The sequence below is a fragment of the Danio aesculapii genome, chromosome 2 (assembly GCF_903798145.1).
Source record: "Danio aesculapii chromosome 2, fDanAes4.1, whole genome shotgun sequence".
NCBI lineage: Eukaryota > Metazoa > Chordata > Actinopteri > Cypriniformes > Danionidae > Danio > Danio aesculapii.
Genome location: NC_079436.1, coordinates 54,751,245 through 54,769,636, shown reverse-complemented (window position 1 = coordinate 54,769,636; position 18,392 = coordinate 54,751,245). Strand labels below are relative to the sequence as shown.

Sequence of the window (18,392 nt, the reverse complement as noted above, 5' to 3'; positions counted from 1 at the left end):
ATTATAAGGCTGAACATGACATGAAATGCCATCCGTCTACAGAGATATCTCCCTACAGTCGATTACAGTCTACAGTATTTCTCTGTTGCCGTCGGTATTGTGACGGATGCCAGGTGTCCCAGCGTTTACCCGGAGACTTGAAGGAATAAAAAAAAAGTAGACAGAAACTACTTCGCTCTTGCTACCCTACTGAAAAAACCAGCTTAAACCAGCCTAGGCTGGTTGGCTGGTTTTTGCTGGTTGACCAGCCTGGTTTTAGAGGGGTTTTGGCCACTTTCAGGCTGGTTTCCAGCCATTTCCAGCCTGGTCTTAGCTGGTCTTAGCTTAAGACCAGGCTAAGACCAGGCTGGAAATGGCTGGAAACCAGCCTGGAAATGGCCAAAACCCCTCTAAAACCAGGCTGGTCAACCAGCTAAAACTAGCCAACCAGCCTAGGCTGGTTTAAGCTGGATTTTTCAGCAGGGTATTGGCCTTTATGCGTTTCTCCCAAGTGCTGTCGACTACATACATGCCAGTCAACGACAATGAGTAGGTAAAAGGAAAAGAAAAAGACACTCAAACCGTTGCAAAATAAAATGTTACATTATTGAAATAAAAGAATGATACAGCGGTAGAGCGACCATCACACACTTCTCAGAGCTCGCCACAACTGAACTGAGCTGAGCTCTCATACATACCTGCTTACATCTCAAAGGTAAAACAACCACAGAAGAAGTCCTCTTAAAGGGGACATTTATACACAATGCATATCAAACATTAAGCGACCGTTACAGTATCACGATAATTAACCTCGAAAAAAGCAGAGCAATTACTACCACACTGCTGTTGTGTTTGCCATAAGGAGGGACGAGGTTGAATCCAACTTCTTAATCGCAGCTTCTTAATGACTATCCGGTCCACCTTTAAAAACCGCGACACTTCCGTTTTTCAGCTTCTTATTTGCACTCAAGAAAACACACTAAGCAAGGGCTTATTATGCAGTCCTGGCGCCATCTTGTGGATAGACAACATCAACCGTCTTTGGCCGCCGATAAGCTCTCTCAGTAATTGTAAATATTTAAAAATAGGCACTATTCTTACAAATAAACTGCATAGTTGCAATCTAAACAACTACATTCTCGACTAAAAAAGCTTCAAAAGTACATTTTGTTGTCTAACAGCAGTAATATTTATCAAACAGTAGCATCTATCTGCTTGTTGCTGACTGTATGTGGGCGGAGTAATACACAGAGGTGAAGGGTGAAGAGGCCTTTGTGTGATGTTACTGGCAAAACATTGCACGGCTATCAGCCAATCAGATTCAAGAACCAGATATATAATGTTTTATTCCAGCCAAACTAAAAGAAATAAGATAATAGGAAATACTGTAAAAGATTTCCTTGTTCTGTTAAACACAAATAATTTTTTTTAAACTAGTGCCAGATAAGCTTTAGTGGTTTAAAAAACATGGTAACACTTTATTTTGATGGTCCATTTTAGTATTAATAGACTGTCTGCTTAATATCTGCTGATACTGCTCCTTCAACAGACATTTAACTGACTATAAGAAACTTTACAAGTACATTTTAACCTACACTAACCCTAACCACAACCTAACAGTTTACTTATAATCTAATGAGAATTAGCTGGCATGTGGATGCAATGTAACTTAAATTCAACAAACGGACCATCAAAATAAAGTGTGACCCAAAAGACTTACTCGTTTTACTAGGAGACCTTTAAAACTGCAGTTTGTCATTTCAAAATACTAAGCGTCCAAAAAAATTCACCATACGAGGAAAAATCCGACTAGTTTTCCTCAAAAAACTTCAGTTCTTTGCAACTGAAGAAAAAGACGAACATCCAGAAGGATAAGCCGGTGAGTAAATTATCAGCATATTTTCATTCTGGAAGTCAACTAATCCTTCAATGATATTTTTATGTTTAGGTTCTAGCTTACATTGCAAAAACAAATTATAGGAATTTAATTTTAATAGCCCATTCGCCAGCACTGATGTCCAACACCCATCATCTCCTGGATAGAGATCCGGGATCAGTGAAGGCTTCTGTATTGATCGTCTCTCAGTAGAAACATTGAGTTAAAGTCGGAAAACCCAACGTGATTAATGATCCACATTGAGCTTCTTCCACATCGGATGACCATCAGACTCTGGATATTTGTTCCTGCTCACAGCAGCCCATCAGTCAGAGCTAAACTACACGGCAGACAACGCTCCATAAATCCCATTAAACTAAACTACACTCCATATACAAGACTCTCATTAACATTGATGGAGATGATAATGAAAATATACTACTAAAAATACTTGGATTCCTATTTTCTTTCAGCTGATGAACCATTAAAACAATGACAGCCAATTGAAATCTATTCTGCAGCACGGTGGCTCAGTGGTTAGCACTGTCGCCTCACAGCAAAAAGGTCGCTGGTTCGAATCCTGGCTGGGCCAGTTGGCATTTCCGTGTGGAGTTTGCATGTTCTCCCCGTGTTGCCGTGGGTTTACTCCGGGTGCTCCGGTTTCCCCCACAGTCCAAACACATGCGCTATAGGGGAATTGGGTAAACATAATTGTCTGTAGTTTGTGTGTGTGTGTGTGTGTGTGAATGAGTGTGTGGATGTTTCCCAGTACTGGGTTGCAGCTGGAAGGCCATACGCTGCGTGAAACATATGCTGGAATAGTTGGCGGTTCATTCTGCTGTGGCGACCTCTGATAAATCAGAGACTAAGCTGAAGGAAAATGAACGAATGAATGAAAAAGGTATAGCATTTATTTGAATTAGAATTATTGGTAGCACTTTATAGTTACTACACAATGAATCATTTATTAAGCATTAGTAAATAATTAATTCACTATTTGTTAGGCATTAACTCTATATTAATAGTCTATATTAAGTAGTGTTATTATATTAATAGCAGTTTTTTAATACAGCTGCAAATGCCGTATTCTTGACTTATAAGCGCATGTATAATGAGCTTAATGATTGTGTTTTTTATACTTTGTTAATGATTAATTTTCCATTACTAATTTAAGTATTGCATTATTTACAAAGCAGTTATTTGAGAATAATTCATTGGGTTTATTAAGATAATTCAGAATTCGTAAGTAAATGATTAATAAACTATTCAATTAACATTTATATATCTTATTATTCAGGCATATAATAATAATTACTTTGCATGTTAACTGTACTTCATCTAAAGTAAGGACAATTCATGCTTTGTAAATCCCTACATATTTTATGAATAAAATATATATTTTAAATATATTTTATATATATATTATATGTATATACTTTTTTATAAATATTTTATTTATTTATTTATTTATTTATTCATTTATTCTTTTTTCTTTATTCCAAACAATTCAATTGTATTAATGATGTTTTTTTTTATAGTTTTTATAAACATATATATATATATTTATATATATATACATTATTTTATTTATTTTTTCATTAATTTATTTTTTTTTTTTTCTCCAAACATTTTAATTGTATTTACGATGCTTATTCATTCGATCATTCATTCATTCATTTTCTTTTCGGCTTATTTCTTTTATTCGCAACGATGCGTAGCGCAATTTCTGTAATTGGTCAGCTTGGTAACACTGACGAGTGTGGGCGGGATCGAGAGCCACGCAAACCTGTTGGAGCGAGTGTTTACAAGCGTCAAGTCCTGTGAAGTAGCTCCAGATGGAAAGTTTTGTTTTGTGTTTACCTTATGATTAAAGTTGTTGCACGTCTGCACAGCGAATGTCCTTCCAGCTGCAACCCATCACTGGGAAATTTATGATGTTTATATTATTATTTTTTTATTATTATTTTTTTAATGTTTCTAAACATTTCAATTTTATTTATGATATATATTTAGATATTTATATTTATTTATTTATTATTTATTTATTTATTATTTATTTATTGATTTAATTTTTTTATTCATTTATTCTTTCTTTTTCTTTTTTTTACTCCAAACATTTCAATTGAGTTTATTTTAGTTTTTTTATTTTGGAAAATTAAAAAAAAAAAATAATAATAATAATAATAATTAGACAACTTTTGTAACATTATGAAAATTTGCCGTCATTTGTCCAATTTAATGCATAAACTATTTTTCAAAATAAAATATATATATTTATATATTTAAAATATATATATCGGAGCACCCTGAGGAAACCCACAGGGAGAACATACAAACTCCACAAAGAAGTGCAATATATAGAAGTATATAGAAGTATAATATATAATATATATAAACATATCTTCTCTGTATGAGAGGGCACTTCTGTGTGGAGTTTGTATGTTCTCCCTGTGTAGACGTGGGTTACCTCAGGGTGCTCCGGTTTCCCCCACAGTCCAAACATGTGTATAGGTGAATTGATGAACTAAATTGGCCATAGTGTATGAGTTTGTATGGATGTTTCCAGTACTGGGTTGCAGCTGGAAGGGCATCCACTGTGTAAAACATATGCTGCATAAATTGGTGGTTCATTCCGCTGTGGCAACCCCTGATAAATAAAGGGACTAAGCCAAAGGAAAATGAATGAATGTTTGGCTTCTAGTTTTTTATGTTTACAAAAAAAAGCATGTTTCTCTCCACCACTGACCATTCATTTTATGATTATCATAATAATTTTGAAGATGTGACACAGAAGACTAAAAAAAGCACTGAAAATTCATCTTTGCATCAAACGACATAAAAAAACTCCCATTCAAAATACATAAAAATATAAATCAGCACCTTTGAAATGTAATAATCTTTTGCAACATTAATATTTTTACTCTATTACTCTATTTAGCAAATAAATGCAGTCGCATAAAAGCCGATTTTAAAAATACCTGAATTAAACCTTTACATTAAACGAACAATAGAACCATTTTATTTCCTATAAGTCCTCTTGCATGAAGAATACAAAAGCATCCACGTCAAAAGCATTGAGCTGAATTGTCTGTGTTGCGCTCGCTCATGTTCAACATTGTGCTTTTGCTTTGTCAGAGATTCACATGATGATTTGTTAGTTCTCTCAGTTTCCAGAACAAACACTGAATTAAGAGACTGATTCTCATTTGGATCCTGTGTCTGGTTTCTGTGAGGACAGCTGGGATTTGCTGGAGCACAGAAAAGCTTTACTTCCTGTAAAGCAGGAAACTGAACTGGAGGTTTACAGTCCTGCTGCAGAGCTTGCATGCAAAACAAAGGATTCAATGGATTTACTAATTAATATGGGCTGAATTTAAACTAACTAATTAAATTTAGTAAGGTTCAACTTAACTTGTGTGTTTAAATTAAGCCCATATCAATTGTTTGCAACCACTTACCTTAAAAAAAAAATCAAGTAAATCCAATGAATCATTTTTTTAGTGTAGCAGATCTCAACAACCACAGTCTGCAGTTTTTCAGACCACCCAGTCTACATTTCTGGGTGTTACGGCCCTGTGTGTTTTGCTTGTGCACGCTCTCTCTGTGCATACTCACACTAGGCTATCCAAACCGTGGCCGGGTGCATTTCCCGGTTTGTTTGACAAGTGTGAGTGCTCTGAACCGGGCCCAGGTGTGGTTCAGTTGGCCGGCCCTGGCTCGGTTGGAAGAGGTGTGCCAGAGCACGGTTCAGTTGGGCTTTGGCACATTACGCTTGTAGTGTGAGTGCAAAGTGCACCTGAGCCTGAAAATGAAGACGCGACGTCACATTTAAAGGTGCTGTATGTACGTTTTTGACTCTTCTAAAGCTTAAAGAGCCCATATTATGGGTTTTTGAAAATGCCCTTCCATGTAGTGTGTCACACAGCTCTAAGTGAAGTGAAATATCCAGCTAAGGCTTAAATCTGAAAGTGTACAGTGTTTAAAACTATTGATTCATCTATAAAAGAGTCGACTCGTAGTGCTTCAAACGAGTCGTCTTGATAACGAGTCATTAGGTGTTTCGTGAACAAGTAGTTGCACGCGCAAACCCGGGAGATTTGAAACCTGCGGCCCCGCCCACTAACAGAAAAAAAGCCCCACACACACACACACACACACACAGACACCGGTCGAATGAAGTCACGCTGTGCAGATGGATATTATTGACAGTCTAATTAAAGATGAAACCTCAGCATTATAGCCCAGCCTTGAGCAGATCAAGAGCCTCTGGAAACTACATGCTTACACAGAAGACTTCATCAGTTTGTTAAAGGAAGAATCAGTAAAGACTGTCAGAACAAGGATCAGTGCATCATGGATCAGTTTCTACCTCCATTTCACAAGTGTAAGTACGTGCGATTAAAACTGTTGCCTTGTTTACTCTAGCTTGCAAATGATGTATTTAGTTGTGTTTTGTTACTTGTAACCGCGTGTACTGTATCAGGTTAACTCTTTATATTCTCATATCGAGTGTAAAGCCACGTTGAAAACGCGACGCGTGCCGCTTTGTTTACGGATCGCCAGCTGTTCCTACACGCATGCAATGGTCAAGTTTCAAAATATTTCAGCTCAGATTCAAGGGAGCTGTCTAAATTGCACCCAGCAAGCTGAACTGGCGCTCTAGTCTAGGCGAACGGTGAGTGAGTGTGTGTGTGTGTGTGTGTGTGTTGCGCAGGGCCTGTTCAGCAAGCTGAACTGCCGCTCTAGGTTAAGGACGATCACGCCGCCCTCAACCCGAAAGTGAAAATGAAAGTGACCCGTTAGCAACGTGAGGACCGGGGGGTGTCGCAGATAGAACCAAGGACGCGGGTGGTGAGGGAGGTGTCGCGGACGTCTCCCTCTCTATTGGTGTTGTGTCTTCTAAGGAGGAGGAGGAGGTGTTTGTGTGTGTGTGTGTGTGTGTGTGTGTGTGTGTGTGCGTGTCTGTGTGAAAAGAGCAGGTGACGGGCTCCTCGCCAGTTCTTGGAGTTTTTGCTCAATAAAATAGTTTGTCGTCTGTTTTTTTTTAAGTGCATCGTCTGTATTTACATTCACCCACTGGCAGCCAAAATCCACACCTTACACTATGAAGCGGGTGTGCACTGTGACTACTTTTATATTGATGATTAGCTGCTGGGCATTTCACTCTGTCTCGCGCTGAAGGTTGTCAGTTTGACCAATCACAACAGGCTGTCATCGGTCCAATGAGCGCAGATTAGCTTCGCGCTGAGGACGGGTTTGGGTACAAATGAATCGCTGAACGATTCATATGGGAGTCGCTGGGATAATTAGGTAAAAATAAATGCAGATTATAAGACCATCAAAGTCTTTTTTGACCTTGCATGCATATTAGACTGTTGTTGGAGACCCTTACAACCTAAATATGACCCTATTTCATGTATAATATGGGCTCTTTAAAAATACTATAAAGTGTTTACAGATATTTTAGAAACATGCCAAGGGAACGTTCTGCTTTAAAAGATATTCTGCTTTAAAAATGGGAGTCACGTGCCAGAATGACTGTCTTTGTTTTGGTTCTTTTGACCCGCCCAATGCCAGTTTAGCCAATTGTATTTCAAAGGGATGTCAAAGTTAATTGTTTTTTAGGTGCACCGCGATGAAGACGCAGACAATTCGGTATCGGTTTTTATGTACTGACGTCATTTATCTCATTTGCGCTATGTCTCCGTAGCTTACAATGGCAAGGGAGGCGAGTGCAAGTATTTACAGCGCTCCAACTACTTAAAAACGCAGAAACTCTGCTCAATTTAACTGTGTGTGTTTGTTTGCTAGACAGTCTTTCACTGACACACACAACAGAACCCCCTATTTCACTGCGAAATGAAAGTAATTCCTTTTCTCTCTCTCTCTGTGGCCCATTTGACCTGCTGGCGTGACTTTTCTTCTCATATCGGCTGTTACAGCAATACTTCGAGCGCGTGTCTGCAGAGTTTTCGCCACCGCGTCTATCATGGATGAGCTGTGATCGCCGCTGCCGTTTATCAGTGTTTATCATCGGTGAACAGCGCCTTTCTGTTGAGCACGTGACCAATCACAGAGGTGTAAGAATGAACTCACAAGGCTCAGTAAGCGAGCGGGATATTTATATTTGTTTGTTTGCTTGTGTTGTTCTGTGCATGTACTTGAGTTTTTAAAGGTACAGTTTATATATCTGACTGTTTGTATTAAAGGACAAAATTCTATTACAAATAGTATGTAAATATAAATATAAAAAGAATTGTAATACAGTGTCAATACAGGACGTGCAAAAGACGTCGAAAAAAAGAAGTCATCTGGACCAAAATTGCACGTTCAAAAATGACATGCAATAGACGTCATTTGGACGTGTCTTTGCGCAGTGGGAGTAATGTAATCAGATTACAATTTTCGAGTAGTAGTCAATAATTTTAATCTATTACTTTTTTTTAAGTAACTTACCTAACACTGGTTACAAATGAATAAACCGCCAAACATTCCAGCATATGTTTTATGCAGCAGATACCCTTTCAGCCGCATCCCAGTACTGGGAAACACCCATACACTCTTATTCCCACACGCACTCATACACTACAGTCAAATACTGAACAATAAATTTGACATTAAATCACATTTGCAGTTTACAAAAAGCTGTTTTACACATCATATTAGGAAAGTACGGTGATGTGATCAGTAGTAAATCTCTAGGGCACTCTCTCTCTCTCTATCTAACTCTCGAATTACAAAGAACATCCAAATACGCACCAAACGAACCCAGGAAATACGGGAAATCCTTATAGCATTTGTAGGAGCATCATAGCTTCATTTTTTACATTTTCTTTAAATATTTGTTTTAGAAGGAAGACTTTATTACTATGATTAAATTGTTTAGGTTTGTATTAAAGGATTTGTACACTCAAAAATTATATATTGTTTTATATACACTCCCTGACAAAACTCTTGTCGCCTATCCAAGTTTTAGGAACAACAAATAATAACTTGACTTCTAGTTGATCATTTGGTATCAGAAGTGGCTTAAATGAAATGCAAAGGCCTCTAGATTACGCTTATTTTACCAATATCAAATATGATCATGTCTTGATTTTTAATGATTTAATTAGGACAGTAAGGTCTGCTTTTGCTATGACAAAAGTCTTGTCACTGAACAGAAATAATGTCCAGTATTGACCTTATTCTTCGATGTGGAAGTGCGCTTGTTTTTGCGATTGTTTTAGAACTTCCGACTCAGCTGCCTATGGGAGAAATGACGGCAGAAAACGGTCAAACTACTTACTCTACACGCAAGTGTTTTCATGACTATACAGACAAAGTAGAATAATATAATAACAAAACGTCAGTTTGCAACACCAAGAAGCAAACCGAGCTGTTTTTAACGTCTAAAAATGAATGGAAGTGGATGAGACTGAAAGTCTCGAGCCAAAAAGATTCCAATGGCTGCGCCCACTCGTACGTGAAGAATAAGGTGAATTGAATATAAAGTGATGCTGCAGTGGAAGCAGAATGAATATAGTGTCTGACTCCATCATGAGCTTGGAGGACTGCATCCATACATCTCTGCAATGACTCAAATCACTGATTAATAAAGTCATCTGGAATGGCAAAGAAAGCGTTCTTGCAGGACTCCCAGGCTGTGTCCGAAACCGCCTTCTACTCAGTAGGTGCTGCATTTGAATTTAAACGTACTACTCGGCAGTTAGAAAAGTACCTTCTATACAGTATGAATGTAAGCAGTATGAATGGAATTCGGACGTACTACATCCGCCATTTTCTCATGGTCACGTGACCTACCTACGTCAGTTGCGTCGCTTCATTCCCATTCATGAATTCTCTCGCAGGGCATTAGAGGATAGCACAGCGTGCATGGCATGCGCACTTCAGAATCTCGCCAGAAGTAGTAAGTCATCCAGGTACTTCTCGCATACTGATTTTCGAATTCTATGAATTCAGACATACTACGCGGATCGCTTACTGATTTTAGCGTACTGTATAGTATGGAAGTATGCGGTTTCAGACGCAGCCCAGTTCATCAAGATTCTTTGGATTCATTTTTATTTGCTCAATAATGTTCATATCTGGTGACTGGGTTGGCCAATCCTGAAGCACCTTGAACTTCTTTGCTTTCAGGAACTTTGATGTGGAGGCTGAAGTATGAGGAGCGCTCTCCTGCTGATGAATTTGCCCTCTCCAGTGGTTTGTAATGTAATGGGCAGCACAAATGTCTTGATACCTCAGGCTGTTGATGTTGCCATCCACTCTGCAGATCTCTCGCACGCCCCCATACTGAATGTAACCCCAAACCATGATTTCTCCTTCACCAAACTTGACTGATTTCTCTGAGAATCTTGAGTCCATGCGGGTTTCAGTAGGTCTTCTGCAGTATTTGTGATGATTGGGATGCAGCTCAACAGATGATTCATCAGAAAAATCGACCTTCTGCCACTTATCCAAATGATCAACTACAAGTCAAGTTATTATTTGTTACTCTTACAACTGGGATCCGCGACAAGACTTTTGTCAGGTAGTGTGTGTATATACAATTTATATATTTTTTAAGAAGCTATGCATTGTAATGTTTTGAAAAATAGCCTGCAGCAAAATAAATTGTCAGAGCTAAGGATGAACTCCTAGAACCGCCCCTCACATATTATCACACATTATGCAAATTAGATGCAAATCTATGTAGGTTTGTTCAGGAAGTAAGACTGTAAATACTTACGTCTCATTTCTCAACTTCCATTCTCTCTTTTAGTAGACAATAAGTCCAATCATCCAGCACTTTGAGAGATATTTCCACAAATAACTTTTCCTCTCTTCACAGAAACCAAAACAGTGACCTGAAGGAGCTATAATGAAAGTCAAGGCTTCTGCTTGTTCCTAATGAGCCAGTTTTTATGCTGATGTAGGAAAAACGGAAACATTTGTACACTCAGGCAAGGCTAAAGTGTCTAGATAACTGCTTTTGTCTGAGGAGGTGGTTTGCAGGAGCGCTGCGCTTTGTGTTTGGAGATGACGCTTGCGTTCTCGCTAGTGCGTGTGGTGAATGCAGACGCTCTCATACTTTCAGGGAACATTGTGTCTCACCTTTACTGCGGTATTTTACAGGAGCCCAACAGAAAGTTAACAAGCCGGGTCTCTGCATGCCATCGCCTGTAATTGCATATTGCAGACAAATTAGCAACGGCAACCTCATAATTATGCAAAGAAGCCACTCCTGACTGCCCACCTGATCCACACGCAGCATCTTAATTGATAAAAGATAGAGCGACGTGCAATAGACCTGCAGGTTATTCTGAGTTATCGATGAACAGCAGGAGTTCGGATTAACTTTGTTTGTTTTAATGAACAGGTCAAATAAGACTCATTACCCATGGGAATGTTAAAACTCCCCAAACATAACCTTCAGCTAAAAGTATTAATGTTTTATTTAAACGGGCTGCTGATTATCATACGGGAAGCTTAATAAGTATTAATTAAGTTTATTATTAAGGGATTTAAGTGGGCACAGAGCAGTCCGTGTTAATTACGAACAACTATTTGTCTTGAAACGAATTAATTTACCAGTTGAGGTCTTTATTTGCGGTGCTCGTACGAGTGACAGCTTGATTTAGTGGGGGAAAAAGGCACGGGGGGAAATAATTCATTGACATGACTATTGTGGCGTCAGTAACAATACACTTTAATTGCATACATCACTGTTGTTTAATGCTTTTTGAGAAACCAAGAGAAAAAAGAACCAAGGCTGGGTTTATTTGATTAAAATAATACTTAAAAACTTATATTGTGAAATATTTTACTTTGTGAATGTGTATTAAAATGCTATGAATTTCTATGATGCTGAACGTAAGCTGTTAAATGGCATGAGAATAATTTACTGCTCCAAAAAAACAATGTTATTATCAACGCTGAAAATAGCTTGTTTTTGTTTTCTGACCATGATATTATCAACGTTAAAAACTGTGTCATGCTTATTATTGATATCTTTGTGATAATCTGTAAATATTAATTCTATATATTTTTATCACATCATATGAACACAATATTCTATATACACTCACCGGCCACTTTATTAGGTACACCTGTCCAAATGGTCATTAGCCAATCACATGACATCAACTCAATGCATTTAGGCATGTAGACATGGTCAAGACGATCTGCTGCAGTTCAAACCGAGCATCAGAATGGGGAAGAAAGGGGATTGAGAAACTGCTGATCTACTGGGATTTTCACGCACAGCCATCTTTAGGGTTTTACAGAGAATGATCCGAAAAAGAAAAAATATCCAGTGAGCGGCAGTTCTGTGGGCGCAAATGCCTTGTTGATGCCAGAGGTCAGAGGAGAATGGCCAGACTGGTTCCAGCTAGAAGGCAACAGTAACTTAAATATCCACTTGTTACAACCGAGGTCTACAGAAGAGCATCTCTGAGGAAGCTTGAGGCGGCTGGGCTACAGCTGCAGAGGACCACACCGGGTGGCACTCCTGTCAGCCAAGAACAGGAAACTGATGCTACAATTCACACAGGCTCACCAAAACTGGACAATAGAAGATTGGAGAAACGTTGCCTAGTCTGATGAGTCTCGATTTCAGACTGAAAAGTCATAAAGTGCGAATCATCTCAGACTGGTTTCTTGAACATGACAATGAGTTCACTGTACTCAAATGGCCTCCACAGTCACCAGATCTCAATCCAATAGAGCACCTCTGGGATGTGGTGGAATGAGAGATTCGCATCATAGATGTGCAGCCGACAAATCTGCAGCAAACTGCGTGATGCTATCATGTCAATATGGAGCAAAACTCTGAGGAATATTTCCAGTACCTTGTTAAATCTCTGCTGTGAAGGATTAAGGCAGTTCTGGAGGAGAACGGGGGTACTAGAAAAGTGTACCTAAAAAAGTGGCCAGCTAGTGCATCTTCTCATTCCAGCATAATTATCAAGTAACGTTCCTGAAGGCAAAAGTGGGTCCAATCCGGCACTAGTAAGCTGTACCTAAGTGGCTGGGGAGTGTATATTATCAACATCATGATTTTGTAACAAAACATATTGATATTAAGCATGACAACAGTTACAATGTTAAGAAATAAGATTCTCTGGTCTGATGAGACCCAAGATAGAACTTGTTGGATCTTAATTCTAAGCGAAATGTGTGGAGAAAAACAGGTACTGCTCATCCCCTGTCCAATACAATCCCAACAGTGAAGCATGATGGTGGCAGCATCATGCTGTGGGGGTGTTTTTCAGCTGCAGGAACAGGACGACTTGTTACAAATCGAAAGAATGATGAATGCAAGCTTTAGTACAGAGATATCCTGGACAAAACCTTCTCCAGTGGTGCTCAGGACCTCAGATTGGGCCGAAGGTGTACCTTCCAACAAGACAAAGACCCTAAGCACACAGCTAAAATAAGGAGTGACTTCACAAACAACTCCGTGACTGTTCTTGAATGGCCCAGCCAGAGCCCTGACTTAAACCCACTTGAGCATCTCTAGAGAGACCTAAAAATGGCTGTTTCACCACCGTTTACTATCCAACCTGACAGAAGTTGAGAGGATCTGCAAGGAGGAATTGCAGAGAATCCCAAATACAGTGTGAAAAACTTGCATCTTTCCCAAAAAGACTGAGGTCTGTGTTAGAGCAAAACTCTGCGTCTACTAAATACTGAGCAAAGGGTCTGAATACTTATGACCATGTGATATTTCAGGTTTTTCTTTTTAATAAATCTGCAAAAATGTCAACAAATCTGTGTTTTTCTGGTCAATATGGGGTGCTTGTGTGAAATTACTGAGGAAACAAATGAACCTAAATGATTTTAGCAAATGGCTGCTGTATAACAAAGAGTAAAAATTTAAGGGGGTTTGAATATTTTCCAAACCCACTGTATATATGATGTATATATGATCACTGTATATCTTTTGATTCTTCATGGATTCTGTGTTTAATTGTTTATTTATTATTATTTTATATATATATATATATATATATTATATATATATATATATATCTATATATATATATATATATATATATATATATATATATATATATATATATTATATATATTTTATTATTATTATATATATTTATTTTTATTATTTATATATTTATTTATTTATATTTATATATATTTATATTTATTATTTATATATAATATTTATTTATTATTTATATTATTTATTTGTTATTATTTATATAATTTATTTATTTATTATTTATTATTTATTTTTTATTATTATATATATTATTTATTTTATTTTATTATTTATAGGTATTTTTTATTTAAAAAAAAAACATACATTTAGTTGAAGTCAAAATTATTCGCCCTCCTGGGATTTTTTTTCTCTTTTAAATATTTACCAGATGATGTTTAACAGATTTAGGAAATTTTCACAAAATCATTCATTTTCTTTTCGGCTCAGTCTCTTTATTAATCAGGGGTCGCCTCAGTGGAATGAACCGCCAACTTATCCAGCACGTTTACCCTTGCATTTTTCACAGTATTTCCTATAATATTTTTTCTTCTGGAGAAAGGTGTTATTTGTTTTATTTCAAGTAGAATAAAAGCCGTTTTTGATTATTTTAAAACCATTTAAGGTCAATAGTATTATTATTATTATTATTATTATTATTATTATTATTATTATTATTATTATTATTATGTTTAGAAATTGTGTTTAAAAAAGTATTACTTTCCGTTAAACAGAAATTGGGGGAAAAAATTCAGGAGGGGCTAATCATTTACTTCAACAGTATGAATATGTTAACAGTATGATAGTCATATACGTTCAATACCATTACAACCCGAATCACAATGTTGCTTTATAACAATCCGTCAGCAAAATCACTTGAGAATGACGTATTTGACCGTATTTGGTGGTTGTCCACAGTTGCTTCAGAGGCTCAGTGACTGATAAAGGCTTTGGCACGGAGCTTTAATTAGAGACAAAAGTGTGAGTGTCCCGTTTCAAAGAGCCGTCAGTGCTCGGCTTGAGTCTGACAAGACAACCTTCAACAGGCCTGTGATCAGCGCTAAAGTCCCCATCTGCTCTCAGCAGGAGTCTGGGTCCATCACAAACAATTCACAATCACATCTCTGCGATATCAACTGCTCCTTCCAGACAATAACAGCAACAATGAAACCTAATGAGAGTTTCAGATTAGATCCAAAAATATGTCTCAAACTGTGGCTCATGCTTGCCAAGGTACTAACATTTGCCGTCATACATTTCTAATAAACATGCCTAAACATCCACAGTTGTCCATGTGTGTGTACGCTGAATTTACAATAACAGTACATATATAATGATGTACTAATATAGAAATTAAGTGTAAGTTTCATTATGACTATGATAAGTTAAGCATGCACTTCAACTACAACATGAGTCGGTTTATGTGTGAATAATGGCTACCTTAATTGCTTAATGTAAATTAATGTATTAACACTTATTTATTCATTCATTTTCCTTTGGCTTAGTCCCTTATTTATCAGGGGTCACCGCAGGCGGAATGAACCGCCAGCTATTCCGGCATATGCTTTATGCAGCGGATGCCATTCCAGCCGCAACCCAGTCCTGGGAAAACACTTTAGTTTGAGCTAAACGTAACTAACATGAACTCATGATCTATTAATGTATCATTATGTCATGACTTTACTTGGAGGGGCACATTATAATAGAACTCCTGTGTTTAAACATAACAGTTATGCAAGTCAGTCTAATGTGTGTTTACGTTGACAAAACAATAGAAAAGTGTTCTGTTTACATCAAAATAAACAGGTTAAACACGGGAGTTCGAGAGTAGTTAGGATGAGATAATGGTAATGTGCCCCTCCAAGTAAAGTCACGATAAGTTAACAAGTCTTAAGTTAGTGTTAGGTACATTTAGCTAAAATTAAAAGTTAATTGATGCATTAATTAACAAATGAATAATTAATGCAGTCATTATTCAGACATGAATTCATGTGACTTGTGTTGTAGTTAAAGTTAGTTCATGATTAGCGCATGCCTTAACTCATCATTCATTGCAGTTTATTACGGTTCTATATAATATGTATAATTTATGTTACACAAGTAGTGAAATAACAATAAAGTTGATCATGTTTGATTAAATTTTATCTCTAATTCTTTGATGATTTATCTCATAATTGAATTTACCACACATTATGGCAATTTATGCAATAATTCAAAATTTTTGTCTCATAATGACTTTGATATCTCATAGTTTTCATTAAAATGACTTCTGATGATATCTCATAGTTTATCATTATAATGACTTCTGATGATATATCATAGTTTATCTCATAAAGACTTCTGATGATATCTCATAGTTTATCATTAAAATGACTTCTGATTATATCTCATATTTTATCTCATTATAATGACTTCTGATGATATCTCATAGTTTATCTCATTATAATGACTTCTGATGATATCTCATAGTTTATCTCATTATAATGACTTCTGATGATATCTCATATTTTATCTCATTATAATGACTTCTGATGATATCTCATAGTTTATCTCATTATAATGACTTCTGATGATATCTCATAGTTTATCATTATAATGACTTCTGATGATATCTCATAGTTTATCTCATTATAATGACTTCTGATGATATCTCATATTTTATCTCATTATAATGACTTCTGATGATATCTCATATTTTCTCATTATAATGACTTCTGATGATATCTAATATTTTATCTCATTATAATGACTTCTGATGATATCTCATATTTTATCTCATTATAATGACTTCTGATGATATCTCATAGTTTATCTCATTATAATGACTTTGATGATATCTCATAGTTTATCTAATTATAATGACTTCTGATGATAGCTCATATTTTATCTCATTATAATGACTTCTGATGATATCTCATATTTGATCTCATTATAATAACTTCTGATGATATCTCGTAGTTTATCATTCAAATGACTTCTGATGATATCTCATATTTTATCTAATTATAATGACTTCTGATGATATCTCATATTTTATCTCATTATAATGACTTCTGATGATATCTCATAGTTTATCTCATTATAATGACTTCTGATGATATCTCATATTTTATCTCATTATAATGACTTCTGATGATATCTCATATTTTATCTCATTATAATGACTTCTGATGATATCTCATAGTTATATCCCATCATAAAATGACACACTTAATGTTACAATTATGGCAATTTATGTAATAATTCCACATTTTTATCTCATTATAATGACTTCTGATGATACCTCATAGTTTTTACTTTCACGTCATAATTCACATCATCTCATAATGTTTGATTGATGATTTATCTCATAATTTTTTTTCAGTTAATCACCAACCTAACACAAGAATATAAATCAAACTCGAATGTCATTACTTTTGCTACATATGAAACCTTGTAGAAATTTTGTAAAAAAGTATAAAAGATTTTTAAACTTCTTCCAGACGATAATGCCAACAATGAAACCTAACGAGAGTTTCAGATTAGGTCCAAAAATATGTCTCAAACTGTGCTCATAATTGCCAAGATACTATTATTTGCGCTCAAACATTTCTAATAAGCATGCCAAAACATCCACAGTTGTCTCATATTCTTTAATTGATGATTGATCATAATTTATTTCATGATTTTTCTTAAACGACTTGCTTTTGTGTCTTAATTGACTTGATGTCACAATTATGGAAAATATGTAATATTCAAAATGTCTGTCTTATTATAATGACTTCTGATGATATCTCATATCTTTGACTGATGATTTATCTCATAATTTATTTAATTTTTTTTTTCTTAAAATGGCGGCTTTTATCTAATAATTGACCTGATGTCACAATTATGGAAATTTATGTAATAATTTTAACTTTGTCTTATTATAATGACTTATAATGATATCTCATAGTTTATCTCATAATGACTTCTGATGATCTCATAATTTATCTCATAATGACTTCTGATGATATCTCATAGTTTATCTCATAATGACCTCTGATGATATCTCATAGTTTATCTCATAATGACTTCTGATGATATCTCAAATTTTTTGATAGATGATTTATCTCAATTTATTCATGATTTCTCTTAAAATGGCAGCTTTTATCTCAAAATTGATTTAATGTCACAATTATGGCAATTTATGTAATAATTCAAAATTTTTGTCTTATTATAATGACTTGTGATGATATCTCATAGTATATCTCATTATAATGACGTGATGATATCTCATATTCTTTGATTGATGATTTATCTCATGATTTTTCTTCAAACAGCAGCTTTTATCTCCTAATTCACTTACAATTAGGACAATTTATGTAATAATTCAAATTTATCTCATTATAATGACTTCTGATATCTAATAGTTTTTACTTTCAAGTCATAATTCACATCATCAAGCCTAAAAAAAATTGCAAATTATGTAATAAATTATTTACTATTAAAAACTGAATGCTGGGCTCAAAAATCTGCAGATTGCTGTAGACGCAGATTCTGTGTGAACCTAGTTATGACTATTTATCTCATACTTTC

At 35.8% G+C, this 18,392-nt stretch overlaps 1 protein-coding gene across 1 annotated transcript in view; it reads right to left on the bottom strand.

The window, feature by feature from the left end:
• The window catches only part of LOC130214247 (potassium/sodium hyperpolarization-activated cyclic nucleotide-gated channel 2), a 133,811-nt gene that overhangs the window by 100,361 nt on the left and 15,058 nt on the right, over positions 1-18,392 (bottom strand).